The sequence below is a fragment of the Littorina saxatilis genome, linkage group LG5 (assembly GCF_037325665.1).
Source record: "Littorina saxatilis isolate snail1 linkage group LG5, US_GU_Lsax_2.0, whole genome shotgun sequence".
Lineage (NCBI taxonomy): Eukaryota > Metazoa > Mollusca > Gastropoda > Littorinimorpha > Littorinidae > Littorina > Littorina saxatilis.
The window spans coordinates 37,737,151-37,753,520 of record NC_090249.1 but is presented as its reverse complement, the minus strand read 5'-3'; the positions used below and the strand labels follow the sequence as shown (position 1 = coordinate 37,753,520).

The following is a 16,370-nucleotide window of genomic DNA, read 5'->3' as shown; positions in this document are numbered from 1 at the left end:
TTGAGTGTGAATGATCGACGAGTGGCTTGACATTTTTAACGAATCATTACTGTAGCCTACTTGAAACCATCATCTGTTTCTGAATTTGTCATCAGTTATGATTGAGCAGTCTCATAGGAATCGTCTATAAAATGTTAAACCGAAAAAGGGCAGACGATTCTGAATCACACAGGCTGCTGTACAAAATCAGATCTAAAACGATATCTTGAACTGCGACGTCTGCGTAAATGCCCTGTAACAAAATACCTTGTCCTGGTCATGTGTATACACATCAGCTTCTATTGGGAAGATCAATATTCTATATTAATCACAAATACAAGATTAGAAATAGTTCTGAAGATCGCCTTTGATTTCAGTTTCAGCGGCAAACTAGCAGATCTGTCCAAACCGGCATCATGGTTGAAACTTGAATAATCCCAAATAGATCTGAGTGGGGGTAAGTTTTATAGTATTTCAATTTTTTACGGCAGTTTTATTTAAAGATAGTGTAGTGGATGTCTCTGGTGAAGACTACAGTTATATGATTTTTTTGTTGTAATATTAAAATGATTGTTCTTTATTTACACAATTGAATAATTTGTATTTATTTGTTTGCAGATGACGGCATACTGAGTGCTCCAAGAACATACGCCTGCTGGCATTTTGTGTCTTTTCTGAAGACGTCGAGGCAAGCAGAAGTCACGGTCCTGGCCACACACACACAATGACATGAACAAGAAATGATATTTTTTCATGGGCATATCCAGTATTAAAACTTTATTACCATGCAAACGCAACGATTAGAATTTAGAGAAGGTCATCGGTCACACACACACACACACACACACACTGGGCGGATCCGGAGGGGGGTTCCGGGGTTTCCGGACCACTTAGGAGCCGGCCTTTGTATTCTAAGTGACGATTTTGGAAAGAAGTTGGCTAATTAGTTTGCTCAGGTTGCGCCAGATCGATCAATTGTCCTTGTTGTGATTCAAATTTTTCTTCTTAATATATTTACTTTTTTGGAAGGTGTATCAGGGGATGTTTCTTGGCTCAGATTGATCCATTTTCTTTGTTTTTATCAACATTTGTCGGACCCCCCCCCCCCCCCCCCCCCCGCCCCCCAAGGAGGTTGAACGCTTCGCGTCTTCAACTAAACGCTTCGCGTCGTCAAATTGTCCCTAAAAGAAATTTGGAAACTCCCCCTTAAAAATGATGCGATCCGCCCCTGCACACACACAAACACACACAAATAGAGAAGTAATAAATGGATACAGTTTTTCTTTATTTAAATTACAATCAGATGTGGTCGTAGAACAGGCACTGTAAACAAAACCTAGCATGATATACCACTTGTGTGATGTTTCGGTCAATATCTTTATTTTCCTTTCAGAAATACATTGGCGTTTTGAATGTCAAGGGAAGTGATACAAATGCTGCAGCGAGCTATCAAGAACGCGAAGGCAAACAAGGTAAATACCTACTTCTGACATTAGTTTACTTATTAACTCTTTCTATACTGGCCATTATCTCCCCAGTCTCTCCCCAGAAACTGGCCATTTGCATGGGTTTGCAAAAATAATTTCAAAAATAAACAAAACAAGATGCAGCCTTCAAACTCATAGGTTTTATTGTGAATATATTGCTAAAACATATGCCAAAGTTTGGTTTCATTGTTGTGAAAAAAAATAAAAATATGATGTCCAGAATTTATGGGTATATTTTACGCAATACGAAAAAGGGGGTATGTATTTTGACTTAGAAGCATTTTTTCTTGTGAAGGCTCTGTTTGCAACAAAACTGTTTCTGTTTACTTGTATGAAGATTGTGCTAACACAAAAACATAACAAATACCAACTGATTTTCCATTTGGTGGTCATGTAAGCATTGTGAACATGTCTGAAAAATCTGATCACACACCATGTGGTCGACATGCAGACCTGAACGGCCAGTGTATGGTGGCAGAGTTGGAAAATAGGAAAAGTCTTGATGCCAATCCTTCATCAAAAACCGAAGAAAATCGTCATTGTAATAAGTTTGCTGTATTCTAAATCAAACGACTAGGATAGATGACAGACACAACGACAAACACATTGAATTCTATGTAAAACATACACAATGCGCACGTTAACAAGCTGGCCATAACAATGTGCCCATCGTGCATGAAGTGTGGCTTTGGTCGGATCAGTAGCCGTGCTAAACATGAAATTTTGTTAAAGCGACGATTTAGCAATGTTGTTGTTGCTGCTGCTGCTGTCTGTTCTTGTCACAACATCTCGCCATATAACAGTTTTTTCCCTCCTGATTCTGAGAAGAAGCTGTTTAATTGTGATATCAGGCCTAGGAACCCCTGATTTTCACTTGGAGCATTCTCAAAGAAACTTAGCGTATGTTAAGAAAAATGAGTGTACTCCACACTTTGTCTTTTGTTGTTCGTTGTCGTTGCATGTCTACCGTTCCACAGCCACCTACTATAAGTGCAAGTGTTAAATGACGTATTTCCACAAAAGACTGCTTGCAGAGAATCATGTGATGCCCATGACAGGTAAGGACATGTGGTAATACATACTACGTTTTGGAACCAGGGAAAATGCAGCACAAATTATTTATCAACCAAATTGATTGACTTGTGCACCATGACAAAAGTTTTCGTTGATCCATAAAAGGTCTTTTGCCAGAAAAATTGCTCTGAACATCAAGTACCCTGCAAGTTGTCACACATTTACATTATTGAAATAAAAAGAAAACACACCAGTAACCAGGTTAGGTACGTTAATATCTATAATCAATATCTCGGCACGTTACTGCCTTCTTCGGGATGGTAAGCTGAACATTATTGAACAAAATAATCGGTTTAGATTGTATACTTTGCCAATTCCTGAACGAAGAAGCAGAGGTACTGCATACAACTAGGACTGTAATATCAGCTTTTGCCTGAAACACACACACATACACTTATAAAATTAATGCAATTTCATTGTATGAAGCCAGAACAATCACTAACTTACATAGTTGGTCACACAATTACCCATCACTGAACAATAAATCGAAGTCGGGTGGATTCAATGACTAAAGCATTAAAGGCTTTGAAAAAACCCTCATCACAAAACCCCCCCCCCCCCCAAAAAAAAAAAAAAAAAATTAAATAAATGAAATAAAACAGGTTGTCATGCTTATCTTCCGCCAATCCGTGCCCATATCATGCCAAACTTTTACCTATATATCTTTTTATCCGTCTAATAAAAATTAACTTGACTGATCATAAGCCTTGTGTTTTTATTGATTATCCCCCCTTAGTATGAGGGGGGATATTTGTTTTGCATGGTTGTTGGTATTGTCATAAAATTAATGCAATGTCATTGTATGAAGCCAGAACAATCACTAGCTTACATAGTTGGTCACACAATTACCCATCACTGAACAATAAATCGAAGTCGGGTGGATTCAATGACTAAAGCAGTAAAGGCTTTGAAAAAACCCTCATCACAAAACATCTCCCCCCCCCCAAAAAAAAAAAAAAATAAATAAATAAATAAATGAAATAAAACAGGTTGTGTATATAGCGCAGTAAACACCATGCAGGTACAAGCAAAGATTTGACAGTGATTATCCTTGTTTTATATAGCACACATTTTCTAGTTTTAATCTCTCTCTCTCTCTCTCTCTCTCTCTCTCTCTCTCTCTCTCTCTCTCTCTCTCTCTCTCTCTCTCTCTCTCTCTCTCTCTCTCTCTGGAAAGTAATTTATTTGCGTTTGTATACACATTGGTGATTCGTAAACTATGTTGAAAGAGATTGTCAAACAATATTATATGGGGTGTTTTAAAAAAAAATGTATATCAACAAAATCTGTCATTATTATCAGGCACACGGTTTTAACAAAGCTATGTCACGGAATGCAACATAAGTGGCTTAAAAAGTCGTGTTTTTGTGTGTGCAGGATATTCGCTAGGACAGGACCTCAAGCTGAACCAGCACAACAGCGATGCATTCTTCCATGGCTTCCACAAAAGTCTTTCACCTATAGCGGGCATTGCATACAGATAGTCCAAAGAGGGTTACCCTAACCCTCCTTTTTAAAAATTCTTTAGACCAATTATCCCTCTGTTCCCATGTTAAACATGGAATAATTCTGGACAAATGCGAGGACGTTAGCTTTTTTTTTTATTTGATTTTTTTTATCATTTTACTTATCATTAAAACTTGTTTAGATTTCGATTCGTAAACCATTTACAGTAATCCTCTGTTTTTTAACTTTGTTCATCTTACCACAGTCACTTCGTTGTTTAGATTTATCATTAAATTTGTTACCATTATGCAGGAAAAATGTAGAATAAAACCAGGAGAGCTTTCGGTAGAAGATATTTCCTGTGTCAAAAGTTAATGCTTATTCTGATTGATGGGTGCTCCAAACTAAGTTATTTTGACTGCCTTATTCGAATTCATTTCCAAGACAGGGCTGAGAAGTGGAGAAGCTTAGGAGAATATCGTAAAAATTGTCTGGGTGTTTATGCAAAACTTTCGAATATGTCAGATTTTACTTTAGAGATTTTAAATACTGTTAACTGACAGAAATGCTATAACTTCTACACCAGTGGACTGGATAACTTCATATTCAGCATACTTAAACTTGATGTTATGCATGTGCAGTTCACAAAGTGGCATATTTGTAGGTTAAATTATCTAACTTTTGCATCACCAATGACACCAACGCTTTCGTGTCTGAGGATTGCCCTGAACCTAGCTGTAACTGCATGCTTTCTTCAGGTCAACGATAGCCTGGGGGTTGAAGGGGATGTTTTTACATACTCAGACATTCAAAATAATCAAAAAGGTAAAAGCCTGAAGGGTTTAAATTAGGTAAAAATGGCTACCGCTCAATGTCAAAACTCGTTCTGTTTAGTCGACCCCCGAATTTGGAGAAAAAAATTAAAATTGCACAAAAGTCAGACCATTCAATTTACAAAATTGCCACTTACTGGAAAGGCAGAACATAAACTGAAGTTAATGAATACCACATATAAAATAATTGGTTCAACAGATGCAGAAGTAATTTGCATGGTTGTGGGTGTCCTTTTTAGGGGGGTCAACCCTGTAGAAGAGACGATTTTCTTTAATTATCAATCCGTAATATATTGTTTGTTATGCATACAATATTAACATTGACAAATACTTCAAGACTCCTCATTGATCTTAAGAAATGTTGTGTGTTTTTTTGTTACTGACTGATTCACTTTCTATTCACTTTACTCTACATAAGTCACGACAAGAAAAGCAAGGGAGGTAATTTCTTCGGAAGAGGTAATTCTCTCCCCTCAGAACGATTGTTGTAGTTTGTTTGATTTTGTTCCTTTCTAATTCTAATAAGTATTATTTAAAATAGATCTTTACATCTTGATGTGAAAGGCGCAGTACCCCCCTCCCCCCAGGATGTTAAATTCTAGGTTGTGTCCATGTAAAATCCTGATCCTAGTCAAGATCCGAGTTGGTTTTTCATGCAACTGTGCCTCTTTATGCCACTCAATTAGACATACTTTGCAATCCATAATTGCACGAAACTAAGTACAGGAAATACGTTGTTGTCGTGTTTTTAATATTACATAATGAAATAAAAAATGTCACAACTGGTTTCGTGTTGGGCTTTCTCTCTCTGTCTGAATCTCATAATTACTTCCTTCTGAGGCCTGAAATGTGTTGCAGGCATTGTTCAGCTTACATTTATTGTTACAATTTTTGTGGATATGTTATTAAGTGTGTCTGTGTTTCTATCATTCGTTATCAGTGTGGTTAAAAAAAAAGCACACGTCAAAGTAATTTACCCTTCATCATTATCAAAACATGCAGATACAGGTAATAAATATTTGTGATACTTTAAACAAATGTTTGTTTGTTGCGGTTTTTGACTCACATGCGAAGCAAAAGTGAGTCTATGTACTCACCCGAGTCGTCCGTCCGTCCGTCCGTCCGTCCGTCCGGACGTCCGTCCGGAAAACTTTAACGTTGGATATTTCTTGGAGACTATTCAGTCTATCAGTACCAAATTTGGCAAGATGGTGTATGATGACAAGGCCCCAAAAAACATACATAGCATCTTGACCTTGCTTCAAGGTCAAGGTCGCAGGGGCCATAAATGTTGCCTAAAAAACAGCTATTTTTCACATTTTTCCCATTTTCTCTGAAGTTTTTGAGATTCAATACCTCACCTATATATGATATATAGGGCAAAGTAAGCCCCATCTTTTGATACCAGTTTGGTTTACCTTGCTTCAAGGTCAAGGTCACAGGAGCTCTTCAAAGTTGGATTGTATACATATTTTGAAGTGACCTTGACCCTGAACTATGGAAGATAACTGTTTCAAACTTAAAAATTATGTGGGGCACATGTTATGCTTTCATCATGAGACACATTTGGTCACATATGATCAAGGTCAAGGTCACTTTGACCCTTATGAAATGTGACCAAAATAAGGTAGTGAACCACTAAAAGTGACCATATCTCATGGTGGAAAGAGCCAAAAAGCACCATTGTACTTCCTATGTCTTGAATTAACAGCTTTGTGTTGCATGACCTTGGATGACCTTGACCTTGGGTCAAGGTCACATATATTTTGGTAGGAAAAATGTGTAAAGCATGTGAGTCGTATGGGCTTTGCCCTTCTTGTTTTTTTTTCAGAGCAAACACACATCGTATTTGTTCAAACGTGTATATTCTGCACTTTCTAATACCCTGCATGGATCTCCAAATCAAGAATAATGAAAAGTCGTCTAATAGCCCTGCAGCACTCACACGAACATGATAGAAGCTTGCATGCACCCAGGCTCGCTGTCTTCGGCTAAAAGAGCTTAGTTACCGTTGGATCTTCGCTCAGACAAATGTAGCTGTCCACTTGCTCCTGTCGCATAGATCTGCAATGTGCAACATCATCTTTGATTAATAAGTCTGAGGCACAGACAAACACACACGCGCGCACATTTGCGAGAGAATGCACGTCAGTCTATTCAATCAAACAGTATAAAAACATACCACAGACGTGGTGGTGGAAACTGGACATTCGCCGTATAACAAAATCAAGAGATTCATTTGTGTGTGTATGTTAAATCAAAAGTTAATCTTGCGCACATTCAGTCTGTATTGTAACAGGACCCATCCCGTAAAAACTTCGAACAGATAGATCTATTAAATTCTGAAATCCTTGACAAGTTTTTTTTCCAATCATCTGTATCTGACCGAAGTAAAGAATTCAGCCAGTACACGCATCTACCCCCTTACACGACAATACATATGTGGCGAAAAAAGGAATCGAGAGGGGGGGAACAAGGAATAAATTTGATCCAGAAATAATTCCACTTCATCATTCCAAAATTCAAGTGTGAAGTGATCAACTACTGTGGTAAAGATACGTGCTTAGTATCACAACTGAAAATACAAGCCCTAGGGTTTTAAATCAAGGAAACAATTAAAGTTAAGGAAAGATCAACAGAAATGTCGAGAACATGTAAAATAGTGTACTTACAATCCGTTTCAGCCTGCTCTTCGAATAATAATCTCCCAGTCAGCCTCGTGCTTACGACTTCGACAGGATGTTGCCTCTCACGCTGAGCCAGTACATTTGGAGTGAATTCAAAGGCCAGAGATGCAGTACAAGCACATTAGTTAGATCCAATTCATTTACATTGCTACCTTGCCCAATTTATGGCTATTTCTGTTGGTAACATCACACATGTGGCAAGCTGCAGTCCTTGTTGCCGACTCTGCTGGGACAGGCAGCAGACGATTTTATTTAGGAACCAAATTCTGATTGGTTAAAACATAAAACCGGAACTCAAAGTACCACTTGTTCTTTGGAAGTATCAAATCAAGAACAGATAAGCAGGTAAATCTGAAATGGGTTCAACACTTTTAAAAAATCGTAGTAAATCAGAAAACACAGTAAACGTTGGAAAAATCGTCCAGTATCGCTTCTACAGGTCTATACTTGGACAAAACATGAAGCAATTCAGTAAAGCTGACACTTCAAAATGTCTGTTTAGTTACACTTTAACTAAACGTGTATTGTCGTTTTTATTATCAAAATTCATTGTTTTTATGACATACATCAAACAAAATCAAAAACAATACGAGTGCACTCTGCAGAGTCATCATCCTAACTGGACAACCTTCCTCTAAAAGTCCAAGAGCAAGTGGACAATCCCAACAGGCCCCGAATCTGTGTATGTCATCGCCGCCAAATCCCCCTTTCCCTCGACCCCTCTCAACACTGTTTAGCCAATCAAAAATCTATCGAACCTTGCGAGACTACTCTGGCGCAAGAGCACAGGGAAGCTTTTCACTGAAGAGTCTCTTTGGAATTGTCTCCCATTTCCGCCTTAAATGCGTCGCCAAACATGGCGGCGCTAGCGGGCCGGAAATTGGAGTTAGCAGACGACATAACGGCGGCGTTGGCTTATCTGTGATAGGTTGGTTATCCAGCGCTCTTCACTCTGACCTGGGTGCGCAGGGAGGTCCAGAGATTTCAATGAAATATCCATTTACGGTTGTGAGCGGAGATGAATAGGTTGATAGATAGATGTAGGTGTTGTTGTACATATCGATTCATTATGGACGAGATAACAGAATGCCAGAACGATGGGCGAACTGAAACAGATGGTCGAGTGAACTCTGCATATTCAGTGCAGAACAAAACATAGATCGGGGTCCAGAGATTTCAGGGACTTCAATCAAATATCCATTGCCATTATGAGTGTAGATATACAAGTCCATAGAACAGTTGTGTGTATATCATGGCTGAAATTGGAGTCTGGCTAGTCTGGCTAATCTACCAAGCTGAATAGAATGATTTCTGATCCCATTTGAATTCCGACGTAAACAGAATAAAATGGGAAACTTCTGTCATTAAAAAACGATTCTAAATTCATCTGGCTAAGATCGGAATTCCAGTTTTATACGAAAGTTCACTGGATAGAATCAGAATTCGAGTTTTGTCCAGTTCATTACCAAACTCGATAACCATTTGGGTGAGATTGGAATTCTCAACAAAAGATAGAAAAGAGACGACCAGACAAGACAAGACAAGACAAGACAAAGTCTTTATTATCGAGGGTAAACGAAAATCAAGTATTAATGCGGTTTTTTTTAAAATCGAGAGAGAGAGAGAGAGAGAGAGAGAGAGAGAGAGAGAGAGAGAGAGAGAGAGAGAGAGAGAGAGAGAGAGAGAGAGAGAGAGAGAGAGAGAGAGAGAGAGAGAGAGAGAGAGAGGTGCACCGAGACCGTATGATAAAGGGGGTATCCACCCAGAACATGTCCAATGGATTATTGATGTCACCCACACACACAGCCATCTTCATTCCTCCCCCAGGTGTCCTCATGGAAACCCATGAAAGCCAGACATGATAGGATACAGTAAACCGCCTTCCACATTGGTGTTGGAGATAACTTCAGCAGTTGTAATAACCTGGCCGTGTGACACAGACGGAAATGAATCTTCCTGTTTAACGAAGCGTACATAACAAAGTGGGATGCGATCGTTCTTTCATCGCTCCCCCTTCTCCGTCTCCCCCCTCCCCTGTCCTCACACCCTCCATCCTGATCGTAGGAGCTTCTCCCTTCCCCACCTTCCTCTATAGTTTTGAGACGAGCACTTGACTTTGGCTTCGCCGCTAGGGTCGGTGTAAATTACACCTCTACGTATCAGTCTGCCTTGAAGGTGAGGACGAAAGTCTGACAGATGTCCAGAACAGCGCGGTGCAGCTTCCTTGAATACGGGTGCAGTGTTCTAGCCGTGAAGGTGCCTGAGCTTAACATTGGCGGGTACTGCTCACAGCCATTCACCTCTCTCACCATTGCCCATGCTACCCTTGGTCTCATAACTATCTACAGACGGCGTTCTGTGCTAACAGTTAAAATGAAAAAGACCACAGTGATCTGTGTTATTGTCACTAATAAAACACTAGTCATTGGTGAATAATGGCCATCTGGGAAGACCACAAGCTCAGACGTTTGGCGGCACTTTGCCGTTCAGAGCTACAATTATTTTACAAAGAACACGATATTCTCTGTAAATAATCACCAATGATTTACAAAGATGACTGCCATATTATCGATATATATATATCTTACCGGATGGAAACAATTATAACGTTTGATACTTCACTATCTTGAAGAAGTGAATCAAAGGCTAGGCATACAAACGCAAGAGAGTTACATCGGTAGTTCGATAGTGTTCACTGATGATTACAGACATCTGTGTCCTGTGAGGTAAATTAATTGTTGGCTAGAAACTTTTCAATTACACAGTAACACCATGGAAACTCAGCTGTACGTCTGTTTCGTACTTGAATTTCGCAGTATAGCAGTAATTGTGCTCTGTTTTTGTAAGATAACCGAGCACTTTTACAAGCCGCGTGACGTGAGACTGCGTCCCCTTTTACTAACTGTTACTTACATGACCAGCCACAATCATATCGTAGTGACAAGTTTGATTTGTAAGTTCATTTCTTTTTGTTCTTTTTCGCAAACTTTCTTTTAGCTAAATCTGGTTTGCAACACTTTGTATTTGAAATGAAGTTTCCCTTTCAACGTCGGAGTCTACGTATCATAGTTGCTGACAGTCGGGAACTATTCCCCTCTCACTTTCTAATTTAGTTCGGTCTCAACTTACTTCGAAGTCTCAACACAATAATTTTGTACTTTGTTCTGAAGTTTGTTACAGACAGTGTGGTACTCAAGAAGTCTGGCTTTTAATGTAGTAGTCTTGAGCTCTATTTACCCTCATCTTTTTGCCCAGTCTACGAAAACATTCTCGTACTTTTTATTACTGTCCGGGCAAAAATTGTGGTCTGTAATTTTGAAAAATTGTTAGAGAAAGCGTGATATCCATGATTCGAGGTCTTGCTTTTGATGCAGTAAACAAGCGAGAGAGAGAGAGAGAGAGAGAGAGAGAGAGAGAGAGAGAGAGAGAGACAGACAGACAGACAGACAGACAGACAGACAGACATACCGAGAAAGAGTCAGAGACAGGCAGACAGACAGATATAATCTCGGTTTTATTCACTGCCTCGACAGAGTTGTACGCTACTGTGCTTTCAAGAAGTGTTGGGGAACGTGTGGTAGCCGCGAAAGACCGCAAGAACAAATAAGGACCTCTTCCTTTTCTGTGCTGTCTGGACAAAGTTGTACTTTGCTTTCGACGTGTTCAAGAAAGCGTGGTATCCAAGGTAGGTCGTTAATCGAGACTATCACTCCGCGCCTAGCAACTTGTCGCTTACAACCAAGATGCACAGCGCAAGCGGAAATTACGTCTGGTCTGATCAAGAACATTTTGGGATAGCAATGGCGGGGAGGCTCACTCCCGAACAAAATGGAATTCACGCGTTCAGTTCCACTTGGCTGAAGCACCGACTCACTCTCGACCTCTCTAGCTCTGATGCACAGAAGATTTGAATGAGTGTACATTGTACCAACCGACTTATACATACTGCGTACATGTACATTCAGAGCTCCCAACGGCAATTCAGGTTAGAACTCCCACCCTGCTCAGGAAGCAGCCCGAATTTTGAAGTTTGGTATGTTTCCTTGTGGAAGGATGCTCTTTTCCCTGTAAAAAAAAACCTAGACAGGTGGCATAAAGGATCGTTTAAGTGCTGTTCATAAGTTCATGACCGGTTTTCAGCCAACTTTCAGCATACTCTACATACATTATATTTCTGTAGAATTGCCGAGCAACTGTTGCCGTTAAGCTGCTTAAATGGCTTGCCAATTTGCTTAAGTCTTCTCCACTACAGGTCTCAGAGGTAAAACAAAACGACCCAATGGTGAACGCGCACACAGTCCGCTAAAGCCTGTTCTTAACTGGGCAAAATCGACTACGCAAAGCATCCTTCGGAAAGCTGGTCGCACGAAGCTTTAGCACTGAGTTTTCAGTAAAAAGACTTAGCAAAGTCGACTTCGGGATCAATTGAGGACCGCCTTAAATAAAGCCTTCAATCAGAGAACGCGTCGGGGCCAGTAACTCCAACATTGGCGAAAAAGTCGAACAGTCCTCAACTTGGGTCTTCTATACGGGAGGAGAATCTGTTGAAATTCGGGGGGACTGTTTACACGGCCGCCAACGTCTATCCGATTTTGCCTAGCTCATTTGTGAGGGACTTCTTGCAGAGAAAAGTCGGTTGCAAACTTGCCATGCGAAGCCGCACTTTGCACGAGAAGGAAGGCTACTTTTAAAGGCAAAAGGCACCCGTGCTGGCACAGGTGCATCGAAAGACAATCATTTTAAGCTTGATGAGGTGCACAAAAATCTAACACCTAACGGGAAATGAGGTGCAAAAACTCCCCACACAGGAAAGCTAATGAGACAAATTCCCCCAATTATTCCGACGATAGAGTGTTGTTAATCTTTCTACTTCCAATCACAAAATGACAAAAAACGAAATGAGTGTTAAAAAACATTAAACGTCAACATCATTACTTTGAGGACAGGAACAAGCATTGCTGCGAGGAACGGTGTTATTTTGGTCCCATTCAAAAAATCAACACCCAATAAATCTTTACAAAAGAGATCACAAAAGAAATATAAGACAAATACAAACGTGCATTATGAACCGAATCTAAACTCAAATCTAAGCCGGATGCACGCACGCACGCACGCGCATGCACGCACGCACGCACGCACGCACGCACGCGCGCACACACACACACACACACACAAACACGCTATCCCCTCATGAACCATAACCAATCAGGCTGTTCGAGATTTAAGCCATTTTTTCCTGAATCTGCCCCGTATTAAGAATCCGCATGTATGCACTAAATCGTGGTCTGCTTTATTGCAACTCCCTAAGATCTTCTTGAAATCAAGATAGGAAGGTATAAACACAATTGTTGTTTAACCCTACTTTGATTTTATTTTTACAAACACGTCCTGAAATTGCGAAAAAACAAGGCAGAGAAAGTGCTAGTTCTCGTTTTGGTCCACACAAATGGGAGATAACAAGTGTCCTTTAAAAGGGTGCATTATTTTCCTCATAATGCCTGCACGGAAGTCGTCAGCTTCTTTTGGTGTCATTTTCTTCAATTCCCTTCGCACTTATCTCGATCACTTTCTTTTTTCTATCCCTCTATACCAGTGTTTTCTCCTCTTGTCCAAGGAGAGTGTTTGAGAAAAACAAATGAAGGTATTGATAGATGAGAAAAACAAAAACAAAGTGTTGTGAGAAAAGAAAGGTTCGTTTATGGAATGTTTAATGCAAGAGAAAACGAACCATTCACTGGAACCACGGTATTTAAAAAAAAAAAATCTGAAGATCTAAATGTATTGTTGAATGAATGTGTAATTATTCTGTTGTCCTTCCCGAGTTACGCTTGGTATTTACTTCTGAGTTTTTGCGTATCTGCATTTTTTCTTTCAACTTGCCCGTTCGTGCGTTTGATATAGGCCTATTTTTGTGTCTGATGCCATTCGTGTGTCGCACTTTCTGAGTACAGTGGAACCCTCTTTTAAGACCTAAAAAAATCTGAGAAAATCTGGTCTTAAAAAGGAGAGTCTTAAAACGGGGGTAAATGTTTACAGAGGTTAAGTTCAAAGCGTCTGAGAAAAGAAGGTCTCAAAAAGAAGGGAGTCTTAAATTGGGGGGGGGGGGGATGTCTTAAAAGCGAGGTTCCACTGTCCCCCTGATAACACCCACCTACTTGTTCATCGATCTGTCGCATGTCCTAATATTAGGTGTATCGTATTGTTACAGTTATGTTTATGGTATTTCAGAGTCCTACTCTTTGGGAACTTATGTCCAAATTACTATCATGTTTTGTTAATCTCCACTTGTACTTCCGCCTGTGTGTCTGATCTGAAGTTATATATTGTCGGGGAGATAAAGACACGACGCCATTCGTCGTAGCTCGTCTCGGCGTAAAAGGAAGTTGGATGATGATGCAACATCCGTTTTGCTTGTCCCGAAAACCAATAGAAATGTGACATTGTACACAAATGGATCAACATTTGATTTATCAAAAGGCTTGGGCCCTATACGTTAGCCGTGAAGATGAGATTCTGAACCCAGTCATTACTAAATTCAAGCAAAGACTTAGATAGACCTTTTTCACTTAAATTTTGGCGCATGCGCTGTGAAGTTTATTGTCAGATCTACCGGAACAAAGGGGCAAAAGGAAAAATCGACAACGAGGCTTGGTGCAAAGTAAAGTGCGGAGACGACGAGACAAACTGTTGTGTTTACAAAGTCTGCAAGTGCAACAGTGGAATCAATGAAGAAAGAGAAATACGGTGGACAGAATTTGTCATTGTATGGCTTTCCGATGGGTGCAATTGCGAAGGCGCAACAGCGAAGGACGCGATGGGTGCAAGCAATCCGACGACAGGGGTTTGTCGTGCCATTGAAAAGTCTGCTCGCGTCACTTCGTGTCTGGCAATGGCACGGCTATCAACGATGCCAACTCCTTTGACTTCGTACCCACCCTTAATCTTGGATTTGAGAGAACATCAAGAACAAGTGACTCTAGCAGAAGGACAAGGTACTGGTCGGAGACGTGACTTTGTCCGCTCAGTGAAGACCGACGACAAGCAAGCGGTTTTGCTTCCACCCCCCAGTGTCAACGCTGAAAATATCATCGGATCTGGAAGAGACTCAGAGCCAAGTAAGCTTTGTTTGTTTTTATCAATTTATGATCTGCTGACTTCAAATTGTCTTCCTACATCAGTGTATAAGAAATTTAAAATGAATCGGCAGCCCAAAACGGATGCATAAGAAGGGTCACGAAACAATTGCAAGATTTTAGAAAACAAACAAACAAGATCTAGACATATGTCGACAAGCCGCGTGCATGCAATCAACCAGAGATCTGTTGCTACAGTATCTCTGAATCAACCGACTCTTGAATCGAGAAGATTAAGGAGGTTACTTGATACAGATAGTGATGCAGTTTTCAAGACATCGATAAAGCTCATGCTGAATCATTTTTTTTATTCCCAGAAATGTACCATTGAATTGATGCAACAACAAAAATAGCACTAGATTTCTACAATTTTGATTTTGCATAGAACACTCCAAAATAATTTCCGGGGAGCATCTCCCGCACCCCTAAGTTTTTTTCAATTTCAGGAGTTATTTCCCTCAGGTATTTTCATGCTTAAATGCTGTGAGTGTGATGCATGTGTAATCTGATAACAAGATCATTGATGCTAATTATATTGCTATGTATACATTTGATTTTGTATTTACAGAAGCAGCCATTCCTTTGCCCTCCGCATCTAGTGAGAGCTTAGGACCAGGGCCAGATCATGCCTTTGCAAAGAGGGACACGACTACATGTGAGGGTATTGTTATTGGAACACAGACTACCTCAAGTTGGCAGAGCTGCAGATGACAATTACATAACAGGCCTCTGTGATTAATCGTCTGACTGAAGATGTTTCTGGCTTGAAGAAAGACAACATGAAGGTGAAGGAGAACATACGCTCTTTTTCTGTTGATTCTCTACTGAAAAATGACACTGCAGTATGGTTTCACACATATGGTGATCTTTCGGTATGCATGTACCTACTTCGTAAAAAAAGGCAGGTCTACATTACTGGTTCACATCACTCCAAAGAGCAAGAAGCTTATTTTGTCATGTAATGGTTTATATAATTTACTCTGGTACTGTATAGAATAAAGGGCCCATTATCAATCAAATCTCTGGTCTGGTCTGAGTTTGTTTCATCAATGATTGTATGTGAGCTTACGAACATAACGATTCCCACTTTAAATAAATGCGATCAAGATAATTAGGTAGACAACATGTCAAGAGACGTTTATTCCTTATTTCTTGTTATAATTGAAGGATATTATTATGCAATATACTGCTTTGTTTTTTAAAATGGCTTCAAATTGTCTCCCTTGTTCCGACACTTTAGTACACAATTTGTGCATTCACTTGAGTTATTTCTTAAAGAAAATTACCCCCCAAAATTATTCAAAACAGTCTTTGACATATCTACAGTTTAATTAAAAGAAAAACTGTATTTTATTTTAAGTGATAAATAAATATAGACAAATCTTGGGACTGTGCACAAACTGATCGGCTTGAACTCAAAAGTCGCAGCCAAGAATTTTCTGCAACTTTTGAGTTCAAGTCTGTCAGCTTGTGCACGGTCCCACAATCAGTTCAAAAAGAATTTTCCTTGATATAGCCTTGAAAAAAAAAAGTAAGTAACAAGTTTTGTACAAACAAATTTGTTCAAGGGAGACAATTGGAATCATGTTTTTTAAAATCGGTGAATTGCATTATAATTTCCTCCAAAAAATAACAAATAACTGTGAAATGAATTGGAAAAAAAGTGCTAACATTATTACCTTGATCAGATCGATGTGTATGACAAGGAATTTCTATGTTTGCTGATTTGGT

At 39.7% G+C, this 16,370-nt stretch overlaps 1 protein-coding gene across 1 annotated transcript in view; it reads right to left on the bottom strand.

Moving 5' to 3' along the window:
* Positions 1-16,370, bottom strand: part of LOC138967049 (orexin/Hypocretin receptor type 1-like) — a 185,442-nt gene that overhangs the window by 69,195 nt on the left and 99,877 nt on the right. The gene's annotated exons all lie outside the window — the stretch shown is intronic.